The sequence below is a fragment of the Podarcis erhardii genome (genome assembly GCF_964252035.2).
Source record: "Podarcis erhardii genome assembly, chromosome: 1".
NCBI lineage: Eukaryota > Metazoa > Chordata > Lepidosauria > Squamata > Lacertidae > Podarcis > Podarcis erhardii.
The window spans coordinates 102,508,998-102,522,388 of record NC_138497.1 but is presented as its reverse complement, the minus strand read 5'-3'; the positions used below and the strand labels follow the sequence as shown (position 1 = coordinate 102,522,388).

Below are 13,391 nucleotides of genomic sequence, written 5' to 3'. Positions count from 1 at the left end.
GGAATTGTATGTACATTCAAGCAACCTCCAGTTACTGCAAACTTTGGCAAAGCCTAACTGTTTTACTGTTCCTTATCATGATTATATGTCTCATCCTTGAGCCACTGTACTGGCAAGCTCACAAGTTTATTTCTTGGTAGAGGGCATGAGGAATTCTAGCGCATGAAAGGCACCATGGGGGGGGGGAATGTTTCTTGATCTAGCTGAATTCCTGATTCATTGTGCAGCTCATGAAACAAGAACGATCTTAATAAGTGAATTCTATGAGATTTATTTTCCTGTTTGACTTTTGGCACAGTAGTCCTTGGTGCCTAGTTTGAGCCTGGGGCTTGGTTTCAATCAGACTTTTGTTTGCCTAAGTACCAGTGTTGTCGTCATGATTATGGCTCATAATCCTTTTTGTTGTATTTTGGATAGCCCCTCTTCCCTCTCCTAACCATCCCTCCCCATTTTGGTCATATGCCCTTAAAATTCCTGCTCGAACTGGCTGATGGCGGTGGGTGCTTCTCATTTTCTCAACTGATCCTGCCATTTATTGAGTAATGTAAGCTCACAATGTGCCTATCATGAGTGCCAGCTGTGAAACAGAAGTGAAGTCCTCCTGCTAACCTCTGGTTAAGCACCTCTCAGCTGGGTTGTCACCTAAGTGTGTCCAGGTTGTTCAGGTTGGATACGACCTCTTGGCAAATTCTTCTAAGCGAGTCCTGTTGAAATGGCTGTGGAAATGTGACGTTGCACAGCTCCCATTCCTTTCACCGAGGCTTGTATAGAATTTCCCAGTGGATTTGGTCTTGCTGGATTGGCTATGGTTTATCATAAACAAGAATAAACGCAGTCTCGAATTAAAGCATCTCAGAAATGGCTGCTCGCTCTACACCATTACAGTGGTACCTCGGGTTACATACGCTTCAGGTTACAGACTCCGCTAACCCAGAAATAGTACCTCAGGTTAAAAACTTTGCTTCAGGATGTGAACAGAAATCGTGCTCTGGCGGCACAGCGGCAGCAGGAGGCCCCATTAGCTAAAGTGGTGCTTCAGGTTAAGAAAAGTTTCAGGTTAAGAACGGACCTCTGGAATGAATTAAGTACTTAACCCGAGGTACCACTGTATTTCAAAACACAAACATACCACCGTTTTGCATTATATGGACCCTGGAGGAGTTGTAGCCTACATTTTTACATGAATCAGAGCACTGAAATAGAAGATGGGGTGAGGAGGACAGGAAATCTGATATGATGCATTTGACCTGACTCAGGTCTAATCGTGGCCTAGACCAACCCAGGGCTCGGCTAAACCAAGAGAAATTCTTTCTGCCTTATATATATCTATATATCCTGGCTTACTAGCTCAGAGGGCTTGTGTTCCACTCGGTACACTGAGCACATCACATTTCTCTGATCGGTATACAGGTAAGACTAACCCGGCATCATTAAAACTTCTTCGTTTGGGTGATTAATTTTGTTTTGTTTTACTATCAGCTTTTGAGTTAGTTCCGAAGGCAATGGAATTAGCATGCCAGATGTTAACAGGAAGGATGTGAATTAGTTTAAATCTATAACGTACAAAGTAAATAAAGTGATAGACTTACAAGGCTATACATTTCCTGTTTGGGGTTTTTTTTTAAAACCAATTCCCTTATCTGGGTATACTTGAAAGGAATATGTCCTACTACAGAAGGCGAATGCCTTGAGGAATGTAGAAAATATTAAAGGCTTTCGTCAGGCGTTTAGGCTTGGTCCAGGTTTCCTGTGTAGTCAGTCCTCTTGTCCCCACGTAAATGTTTGGCTCCCCCCCCCCCCGCTTACTCCTCCTGCTTTCTCTTTCTCTTGAAGGGGAAGAGTAAACTCTCCTCGCTGCCTGGCGGTGTCAGATTAAATACCGAGATGGCGACAGGAAAAAGGCTGGGAGGAAAAACAAAAGACAGGGGGGTGAGAGTTATCAGGTTGGCGACGGAACTGCAGGCTTGTCGGATTCCAATTTACAGAAATCCAAACAGATTTTAGTTGACACGATCTACAATCATTACCGCCGGAGCAGAGCTAATTAAGAAATTAGCTTTCCTGATTGCCTGTTCTCACAGTGATGAGTAGTTGAATAATGTTGTGTGGCTGAAATGTTCTAAAACCCAGAGAGTTTATCAACTGTTTGGGTTTTTATAAGAGTGAGGCTTTGTTAACTTTGCAAAATCGCCATAGTATCACTCGGGCTGTATCACCTCTTTGGTGTACCTGTTTTGCTACATCCTCCTCACTCTAAATAGTGATTAGAGCAAAAATGCCTCTATTTCCTAAAAGGCACATCTGCAGATCTGTAATGTCAGAAAAGGCTTCTGTAGTACACGGTGTAGGTTCCAGTTTTTAATCCTGCTGCATAGGTTGCTTTTAAGTTTTGGCCTTTTTACAACTATGTACACTCACAGCTGGCATAACTTTAGGTTAGCTTTCATGACATTGCATGAAACTGGGGGTGCCTATTCTACTCTTCAGAACCAGCACATCATACTAAGGGCCTGTTCATTCATCTACTGTGTATATAGCTGGCTTACTGCTTTTCTTCAACCTTCATTTACGCCAGTTAGCCCCTCCCCTCCCGCCGCCCCCCCCCCCACAGACAACTTGAAAATTGCTAAGTATCTTGGCAGACCACTTAAAGCTTTTTCTCCTTGTTTGTAGCAATTATAATCCTCTGTGCAAGGGGCTGTATCATGTTTTAAACGTATTTTTATTGCTGATTTTATTTATTATGTATTGTATTTTATGGTATTACAGTCATACAAAAAAAATACAATATAAGAAATAAAAGAAGCAATTAAAATACAATTTGAAATCATTATGAATATTTAATGCGACGGATGTGCCATCTCCTATCTTCAGTCACAAATCCACAGACTTACCTGATGAAAGTTGTGAACTACATAGTGGTCCATGAGCCACAGCTTGGGAACCCCTGATTTATACAATACGTGTGTTGACCAGCTCATTTTTAATCAACTTGACATGACGAGAAATTGTGCTCAGGCAACTGCCAATAAAATCCGTGCTTTGTTTTAGCCACGTTTGTGACAAAATATCCAGATAATCCAATTGCATCATACACAAAGTTAAAAAAAACCCATGCTGCACAGAGAGTGGTTTTGTGTAAATTGTCCCTCAGCTGCTATTCCCAAAACGAGCAACTATGCTGAGGGTTAAGAAGCAGGTTTCTGGAACCTGTGTCTTTCTCAGTTACTTTTTTCAACTGAAATGTAGAGTTATGGAAATGACCTGCAGAAATATTCTTGTTCCAGTAGTAATAATAATAATAATAATAAGTAGTAGTAGTAGTAGTAGTAGAAGTTATGTGAGAAGCAACATTTTAGAGTGCTTCTGTTTTGTTTTGTTTTGTTTTGTTTCTTAATTGCAAGTCAAGTTTGTCTTAAAGCAAATAGAAGCCACTGAGTTCAGAATCATACCCTTGGTCTCCTTCTGTTTTATGCATTAGGTTTTCCAAAATAAATAAGGCGTTAGAACTAACTGTCACCAAGCAAGTTTCCCTAAAGAGCAGATTTTAAAGTCCTCCTAAAACAGGGGTAGGCAAAGTAAGGCCTGTGGGCTGGATGCGGCCCAATCGCCTTCTCAATCCGGCCTGCGGACGGTCCGGGAATCAGTGTGTTTTTACATGAGTAGAATGTGTGCTTTTATTTAAAATGCATCTCTGGGTTATTTGTAGGGCATAGGAATTCGTTCATTATTATTTTTTTCAAAATATAGTCTGGCTCACCACATGGTCTGAGGGACGGTGGACCAGCCCATGGGTGAAAAAGGTTGCTGACCCCTGTCCTAAACTATGCTGGCAATAGGTTGGAAAGCAGTAGAGTGGTACCTCGGGTTACAGACGCTTCAGGTTATGCATTTTCGTGTTGCACACCTCGCCGAACCTGGAAGCACCAGAACGGGTTACTTCCAGGTTTTGCCGCTCACACATGCACAGAAGCGCCGAATCGCAACCCGCACATGCGCAGACGCAGCACTGTGGGTCGAGAACGCTGCAGGTTGTGAACGTGCCTCCCACATGGATCATGTTCGCAACCTGAGGATCCACTGTACAGAGGAATTCCAATTGCATTTCACAGTGAGTGGTAGTTATTTACACAAGTATTTGCATCTGACTAAATTGGAGTTGATTTGGCCAATGCCATGATGATCAAAACTGAGATAAATGGGGATGTGATGGGCATGGTGACTTGTCAGATTGGCAGGCAAAGTTGTGCAGTCTCAATGCCTGAGGAGGAAATGGTAGTGTTGGAAGGAGGGGTTTTGATTTGTTAGCCACTGGGGAACATTTTGGTACAAGCAAGGCCTGTACAAAGGGGATGGTTCCACTTGAATCAAGAAGGAATCAGACTATTGGCACTTACAATAATAATTTTAAAAATCTGGCAAAGTAGCTTTTAAAATGATTGTGGGCAGGTAAGAGGAGCTGAGGAGCATTTTGTTCAGAGCAAATCAGTGGTGTGGCGTAGGTTGTCAGCACCCGGGGCAAGGCAAGTAATTTGCGCCCCCTAACCCTGGATTTGCGCCCCCTAACCCTATCCCTAATCCTAACCCCCAGATGTTGCGCCCGGTGCGGCCGCCCCCCCCTGCACCCCCCACGCTACGCCACTGGAGCAAATCATTCAGAAAATGTTTATGATCATTCCAATGAGGCAGCGTTAGAACTAGACACGGAAAGAGGGCACTATGGATTTTAGTATATTGATGGCTAGAAGATGCAGTGATGGACACCATTTTTTAATGGCTTTAAAAGAGGATTAGACAGATTCAGGGAATGTAAGGCTACTGACTGGGGTGGCAATGTTCTACCTTCACTTACGGATGTGGTATGCTTCTGAACGCTAGTTGCTGGGAATTACACAGTGGGAGAGGGCTGTTGCATTCAAGTCCCGCTTGTGGGCTTTGGATAAACATATTTGGTTGGCTACAGTGAGAACACGATGCTGGACAAGATGGGCCTTTAACGGGGATCTTCTGATGTTTTCAATGCTAGCTTGTTTCAGTCACATCATGAGACTAGCTTGTTTCAGCGACAACGGAGAAAGAGTACGAACCCCAAATGCAAATCAGGAAATTGCATACAGTGGGCAAAATCATCACCCAGGTGGTACATAGATCAGGGATGAGGGATGTGTGGCACTCCATATGTTGCTGGACTCCACCTCCCATCAGCTCCAGCCAGCATAGAATCATAGAATCATAGTTGGAAGAGACCACAAGGGCCATCGAGTCCAACCCCATGGCAAGCAGGAAACACCATCAGAGCACTCCTGACATATGGTTGTCAAGCCTCTGCTTAAAGACCTCCAAAGAAGGAGACTCCACCACACTCCTTGGCAGCAAATTCCACTGTCGAACAGCTCTTACTGTCAGGAAGTTCTTCCTAATGTTTAGGTGGAATCTTTTTTCTTGTAGTTCGGAACCATTGCTCCGTGTCCGCTTCTCTGGAGCAGCAGAAAACAACCTTTCTCCCTCCTCTATGTGACATCCTTTTATATATTTGAACATGGCTATCATATCACCCCTTAGCCTCCTCTTCTCCAGGCTAAACATGCCCAGCTCCCTTAGTCGTTCTTCATAAGGCATCGTTTCCAGGCCTTTGACCTTTTTGGTTGCCCTCCTCTGGACACGTTCCAGTTTGTCAGTGTCCTTCTTGAACTGTGGTGCCCAGAACTGGACACAGTACTCCAGGTGAGGTCTGACCAGAGCAGAATACAGTGGCACTATTACTTCCCTTGATCTAGATGCTATACTCCTATTGATGCAGCTCAGAATTGCATTGGCTTTTTTAGCTGCCGCGTCACACTGTTGGCTCATGTCAAGTTTCGTCACACTGTTGGCTCATGTCAAGCATGGTCTATGGTCAGAGATTATAGGAGTTCTACTCCAACAACACCTGGAGGGCCACAAGTCTGCCCTACCTCTGACATAGACCTGGAGGCCACTACTTTCTGCAGAGTTATGTGTGCTTAAGTGTTAAAGAAAACCAGGCCATATGAAGTAACAAAGAAGTAACAAAGAAAGTTACTTTGAAGCAGTGGAAGGGTATCATCATTATCTCACAGCCAAAAGCTATCTTATGGGGTTCTTGAAAGGCTAGCGTAGCACTATGAGCTCTATAGAGGCGGAAGAAGGTGGAACTAGAACAGTTAAGAAAAGATCAACACAACCGACTATTTTACAGGGACCACGAGCAGAGGGGCAGTAGAGGGAAACACTATTAGCAGGCTTTTCTGCCACGCTCGTCAGCGCGCCACAATAGCTGAGTGCCTCAGATTTATTGGCAGTGTCCATGGGCCCATCCCAGGACAATTAACTTGATGACATAGTGGCACAAATGACATATTTGAAGTTATTATAATAAGGCTACATAGAGAGGATCTCAATAGGCCTGCTGACAGTACTGTGTGCTCACTTGGCAGATTATCTTGTAAACACCCTGCTTTTAGAGATGCAAGCACACTTCTGCCCTCACATCTTGGGTTGTCTTCCGCTGTTTGTTCGTCTGCGGGCCTGTTAGCTGGAGGTTCAGCTTATTCTATTGACCACATTGTGCAGAAAGCTCTAATTGCCGATGGGATTTTGGGAACACTCGTGTGCAGGCTCTACAGCCAACAAAGCTACTTGGTGGGGTTGTATACCACATATCTGGGGACTTAGAAAGAGCCAGGCTCTCTGATTTGGAGAGTTAGGACTGGTTTACACCTCTGTCTATCCCATGATTCCTATACAAGGGTCCAAGAAGCTTTTCTTTGGTCCCGCTGCTTTCCTTAGAAAAACATGTTGTTTACTCCTGAATTGGAACTGTCGGATGGGTTTTCTTCTCAGACCCGTCCATCAAAATCATGGGAGAAACAGAAGTGTGGATGAGTCTTTACTTTTGGTGGCTAAAATGATGGTTTTTAGGGAGCTGCAGTGAGGCTAAAAACAGGATTGTAAGTTCAAGAGCTATTGGATCTCACAGCTAAAGATAGAGTAGAGTAGAGTAGAGTAGAGTAGAGTAGAGTAGAGTAGAGTAGAGTAGAGTAGAAGGGAAAGCTTGGGACAGTTTCTAACCTCTGGCAAAGTTTTCCAGAGCTTTTTTCAGACTAAAATGATACATGGGCCTCAGAACAATTCCTTACAGGCAAGCAGTGGCAGGGCATAATTCTTCTCTCTGTTCTTCTCACTTTCCCTTTCCTTCCTTCCTTCCTTCTTCCAGACTCCACAGTCACTGAGGGCTGATGCTAGGAGGGGGTGGAATGGGGGTAAGTGAGTGGTATTTGTGGAGTCAAGGGCTAAACTAGGGGATGCAGGGTAGCGAGGGTGAAAGGATGGTAAATTAGCCCAAGGAGAAACTGCGAACATCCAGATAGAGACTGATTTTAGCCCCCAGCATTTGTTATAAAGGTTTTAGTGTATATGCCAACAGAGTGCCGAAATGTAATGCTGAAACTATAATAAAGTACCCTGAAATAACACGGTTATGAGTTTGTTAAAGCTCTTTACACTTTATGCAGTGGATAATAGCGACACTTATTCCATAAAACACATTAATTTATATTGTGTTATATAATGCATTTGAAATAACAGTTTTGTGACTTGACATTACACAAATGTATTTGTAGTATTATTTGTGGTCTAACTAAACAATCACTTCCCAAAGAAGTTACATTATGCAGCAGTGTTTCTGATCTGAAAAGTACAGTATGGGTTAATTTAATGTGTGTATTTTTCTTTCTTTCACTGGACTTCCTTTTGCCAACTTTACCTTGTATAAATGATTTTGCCTGTGAGAGTCTTTATGTGGAATGCAGATCGACTATTACTTCCTGAACAGATTTAAATTTAACACCAATTTAGTCACTGTAGAATTCTAGTATTGGAAAAAACAGCTTCCATAGGGCTTCTACAATGTGCCAGAAATATGATCTCATACGTAGAAACAAATTCAAATGTGTTTTCTTTTACATATGTTTTCTTTTCATATATTTCACCCCACCTATGCTTCTCTTTTATCCCGAAGTTGCTTCCACTTTGTGCCAGATCTCTGAGAACCTGGGATAACTGGTCTCTTGTATGAGGTAACTTTTAATAAAAATGGCCAAAATCCATCTTTAAAAACAACAAAAACAACAAAAAAGACATTTAATTACAGCAGCTAGGTTCAGATTACTTAAGTGACACAGGGTGGAACCCAGTGTACTATTGCACACGTTTTATTTGTGCAAGCATATCCGTTTGCCAGACAGAATGATCCTCCCTCCCCTTTTCCTGAGTGCTGCTCTGGTGGTTTTCCTGAGCCCTGCTCAGCCAATTTGGGGAAGGAGCATTAGGGGAGAAGAGGAGAGAAGTTCCTGTTGCACAACCAGAAGCCATTACACGGTGCTTCCACTGACAGGGTTTGTTAGGTGAATCCCACCCAAAGTGTATCATTGGGCTGAATACACTTACATTGAAATAAATATGTAGTGGATGAGCAAAGCGTCAGAAATCCACAAGAAACATCCAGAGGTTATCAACCCAGTAACAAAGGCTACATTTTTAACTTCCAGTAACACACTTGTACATAAAAGTAAAAAAGATGTACAGTGAATACCATTAACAGCACTGTGGGGAGAATCACTTCATCATGTCTAAAATGCTTGGAATTAGGAGAATGGAATTTAGTGTGACACTCTTTTAACCCATTGTTTTCAATGTCCAGATAGCCTCATCTCTGTATGGACTTGCCATGGATGCTGCTTCATGTAAATTAAAGCCGCTTCATGTGAATTAAATGGTACTTGAATGGTTATCGTAACATTACCCGGCTTTGAGTATTTAGAGTATTTGTTTGAGTACATCAGTTCGCATGGTGGGAACAGGATCCTGTTTTTCTGAATCTCAGGTCTTTTACTTGAGCCACCAGTCCTGCTGCTGTCAAGGCAAGAACCAAGGTTGTTACATGCTGAATTTTCCTAGTGATTAAGATATTTAACACAAGTTTTTCCTGTAATTACAATACATTGGGAGAATTCCGCAGTGCTCAATGGCTCTCAAACTCACCTGCCAACTGTGTAGTAGCCCAGGGCTGCAATATATGCAAACAGAGAATGAGCTGATTACCTTTGTGATGTTCTGCTTAGTTTGTTTCCCTCCTCCTGTTAACACAATACCCATACATGTTTAATGGTTTGCCATTTACTAGGAAAGGTATATACATCAACGTAAATTTCTTTACGATAAATGTATGTTTGACATCATTTAGGCTCCTTCATTAACAGGGCTTGAGGAGATGTCAGCCCATGTGAAGCAAACCCAGTAAAATCTTAGCTTTGTCCCATGCGACCTGAGAAAGTCAAAGCAGTAAAGTCTTCCTCATTGATTTTTAGAGCTTTTAAAGGGAAGGCACACTCTCAGAGCAAAGGTATTCATGTGGCAAGAACTTTGCCTGTCTATTCTGCAGCGCCCAGTTGTAACATTTGAAGGGGGCAACCACTGTCAGTAAACAAGATGCAGGAGATACACTCTGGGGAACTGTAGCCAATTGCTTTATATGGTTCTCCAGGGCATTTCTAGCTTGCTCTCCTGTTTTTCATAGCTGCTATGGCGCTCACGTGGTAGAGAAAGGTCAAACATGTCTGCTACACAGAAAGCATCATGGGTACTTATTGTCAGTTGCGTTTCTGTGTGCAAGTCCTGAGTTATGGACATGGTATCTCTTGTCCGACATGACTTAACTACCACTGCAAATAAGTTCACTGCTTCTCTGTTGCCTGTTTGTGACAGAAGTTAGCAAGAGAAACCCTATAGCTAGGATTCTACCGTCTGCCCAAATGGGCTGTGGTGTTCACACATTGCTGGTGCTCTCCAGTCAGAAGGCAGAGCTATTTGATGATGTTATTTGAAGCATTTGCCCAGCTGTGGTGACTGAATGGGCTGCTCTGGGGCTTGTATATCTGCTCTAAAATAGGGCCTTGCTTAAAGCATTCTAGTCACCACATGACAACAACAGAACCAGCTGTGAGACCCTTGGCATATGGCAGCCTGATGCATGTGGGCAGTTTGGAAGGAGCAACGCCACACCCCTCCCCTCCAGAAATGACCATATTTGGAGAGGAGAAGGTGCAGGGGGGTGGGGGAAAGAAGGAAAGAAAATAAATCCATTTTCCTTGTTTCTTGTGGCAGAGCTAAGGGGCAAGATTGATGTACAGGATGGGGTCTAAAAGCTGTTGTTAGAGGAGCAGACACACACACAGAAACAGCGTAAGGCTGACACATAAATCACCTAAGCACTACTAAATCCCCAAAGGCATTCCCATTAAGTGGAATTCTATCCCTATTAGGCAGCAGTCATTGCTATTAAGTATCATTAGGTTTAAATCTGCCCCCAGAAAGAGGGCAGATTGATACTGGGAGTTTTGCCTGAGTAACGACATCAGGACTGGACGCTGAGCAGATATCCCAGTTGTACCCTTCCCCCGCCACATGACTTCATGGAACTCAGTGCGGGAATGGAATTGAATGTGCCCACTCCCAGCACATCATATTAAGGTTAAAAATATATCTCCTCGTCTGCATTCCCCAAGTGAGTAACATTTCCAAACCCTTCCTTCACATACCTTTTAAATAAAAGAACAACCTGCACATTTTTGGAAGTTAATATTCAAACTAGAACATAATTGCTATTTTCTCCCAGCCTGCTTTTTAAAAACAAACACAACAACGAGCACACACACAAACACACAACATGAGCAAATGGCTTTGCACTTCTCCAATCTTTTTTATTTTTGAAAAAAAAAAATCTTGCTATAATCCAGCGGGTAAGAATCTAATCCTAAAAAAAAACCCCAAAGGCCAATTCTCACAAACCTTTCCTCTGCATGATGCATGTACTGCTACTGCCTACTTCTAACTGCTAGTGGGGATGGTCACGAGCAAGCCAGATAGCGTTTGCCCAACTCTGCGTTGCATTAGCTTTTGAGCACTGTTCTGGCCAGGAATTTTCAAGCATTTGCAGAAGTGTGAAAAAGTCAGTGTGGAAGTTCTGTGTGTATTGTCGCTCTGCATATGTCCACCTTCTTGTATAGCATGGGTGACTAGAAGTTGATTCAACTGCCACATCAGAAGCAGTTGTGGGGGAAAGCCATTTTATGCATGTTAGCCTTTCAGAAAGGTGAAATGTAAGTGCATCTACATATGTTTTAATATTATTTCCCTTAGCAAGATAAATGGTATAAATAAGCCTAGGAAGAGCAATTCTATACTCCATTTTTGCCAGGACTGGGGGTGTGCTGCTGCTAGAAGGAGTTCATCAGCAATGCCCTGTCAGGATAGAGACAGGGGGAATGTGCCCCTGTTAATTATCCTCAACTGCTATTGATATCCTCCTGGACCGGATTGCTGAGTTAAGAGGTGGATGACACTGCTTTGTGGTGGTTCTGGTCCTACTTGGATGGTAGTTTCCTGAGGGCAATGCTTGGGGATTGCTCTTCAGCCCCATGAAGCTGTCAATGTAGGGTTCCTCAGGGTTCAATTTGATCCTGTGTTGTGTAACAACTACATGAAACTGCCGAGTGGGGTTATCTGGAGTTTTGGAGTACATTGTCAGCGATATGCTGACACAGCTCTATTTCTCCTTCACGTCTGCAGGTGAGGCAGTGGATGTGCTGGACCGTTGTCTTGTCTTTGGTCATGGACTGAATGAGACCCAACAAACTGAAGCTCAATCCAGATAAGACTGAGGCATTGTTAGTGTGTGGTTCCCTAGACCAGATGGATGGGAGGTTTCCTCCTCTTGATGGGGTTATACACTCCCTTTCTAGGAATGGGTACATAGTTTTGGGATACTTCTGGATCCCTTGCTGACGCTCAAGGCTCAGCTTTGTTCCTATCTGGACAGGGATAGCCTAACTACTGTTGTCTATGCTCTGGAACTCTCTAGGTTAGATTCCTGCCTCTGAAGACAGTTTGGAAACTTCAGCTAACGCAGAATTCGGCAGCCAGGTTGCTCATTGGGGCATAATGGTTTGAGCATATTACACCAGTCCTGCCCTGACTCCACTGGCTGCCAATTAGATCCTGGTCCCAATTCAAAGTGCTGGTTTTGACAACGGGGATGGCAGGAGAATACACATGTACTTTGCAGAAGGTATTCCACTTTGCCTTTCTGACCTGTGCAGGGTACTCCGTCCTGTCACACATACCCCAGTTTCTGAAGTGAAGCTTGGTGCTGAGTGGTGGTGCCTGGAGTCATAAGATACCCATTAAGTTTCTAAGCAGAGAAGTCATAGCAATGGACTTCACTTCCCATGCGTGTTGTGGGGCCAGGCTGTTTTGTGCAAAATGCTCAAATACCCTATCACCAGAGATCTTGCTTGTGAGCTTTAAGTGTACATGACACGAAGCCAGAGAGATAGAGCTCCATGCTGCACAGTGCATGCCCTGTCATTTGAGTTAAGCTCTCTCTGTGTGGGGCTTATATATTGGAGGCAGTGGATGTGGAGTTACACCATATCCTATGCTCTGTTCTGGCAACATGGACAGGGTGGTCCTCATCGAGAACAATAGGATGATGATGATGATGATGATTTGTACTAGGGCTGGTATGAACTGGCACTGTTGACCAGGGCAAGGCCATGAACTGAAGGTGTATAGCCGGGATGGGGAACCTCAGGACCAGGGACCAAATGTGCCGCTCCATTCCTCCCTGTCCGGCCCTTGGAACTCTCCTCAGGCCACACATCTCAATGCAACTGCTTCACACGAAGTGGCTTTTACTGACCGGATTGTGTCTGTGAACTCTCATAAAGCCTCTTGCTTGTCTTGAGAGAGAACAGAGAAGGGTGAAAGTGTGTGAGTGGAAACTAGCCTACTGTGTTCCTCCTACCAGTTTTGCATTTGGTCCCACACACCACAGGCACATGGCCTTCAGAAGGTTACCCAGAAAGGCATGCAGTCCTTGGGCTGAACCCCCTCACCCATGCGCCTTCCATGTGCTGCTCACGTCCCATGAGCAACTCCATCCCATTTTAGCTTTTCTGAAGGCATATCTTTACCAGCAGAGTGTTCTGCCACTGTATTGTAGAAATTCCACCCGCATACCTGCTATGGCCACAACATACCTGGCATTCAACCAGCAAACGGTGGCTTCTGATGAACTGTATAGCACCTCAGCCAGCAGATCTAAAGTACTGAACAATATTTGTGCCCTAAATTCTCTTTTACGCATGCAAGCTCTATGCCCAACTTAAAATACTTAGTTGCCAGCAGAGGGAAGATAGCACAAATGCAGTTCCTCATATGTATAGATTATAGATGAGTCTCAAGGATTCTGCTAATCATTTGTTAACATGTAATAATTTGGTGAATTATTATTTTTTTACCTTAGCAAACAG

The 13,391-nt window shown here is 43.6% G+C and overlaps 1 protein-coding gene across 4 annotated transcripts in view; it reads left to right on the top strand.

Annotated features, from left to right (window-relative positions):
• ZEB2 (zinc finger E-box binding homeobox 2) overlaps nucleotides 1–13,391 on the top strand; it is a 164,134-nt gene that overhangs the window by 85,446 nt on the left and 65,297 nt on the right. The gene's annotated exons all lie outside the window — the stretch shown is intronic.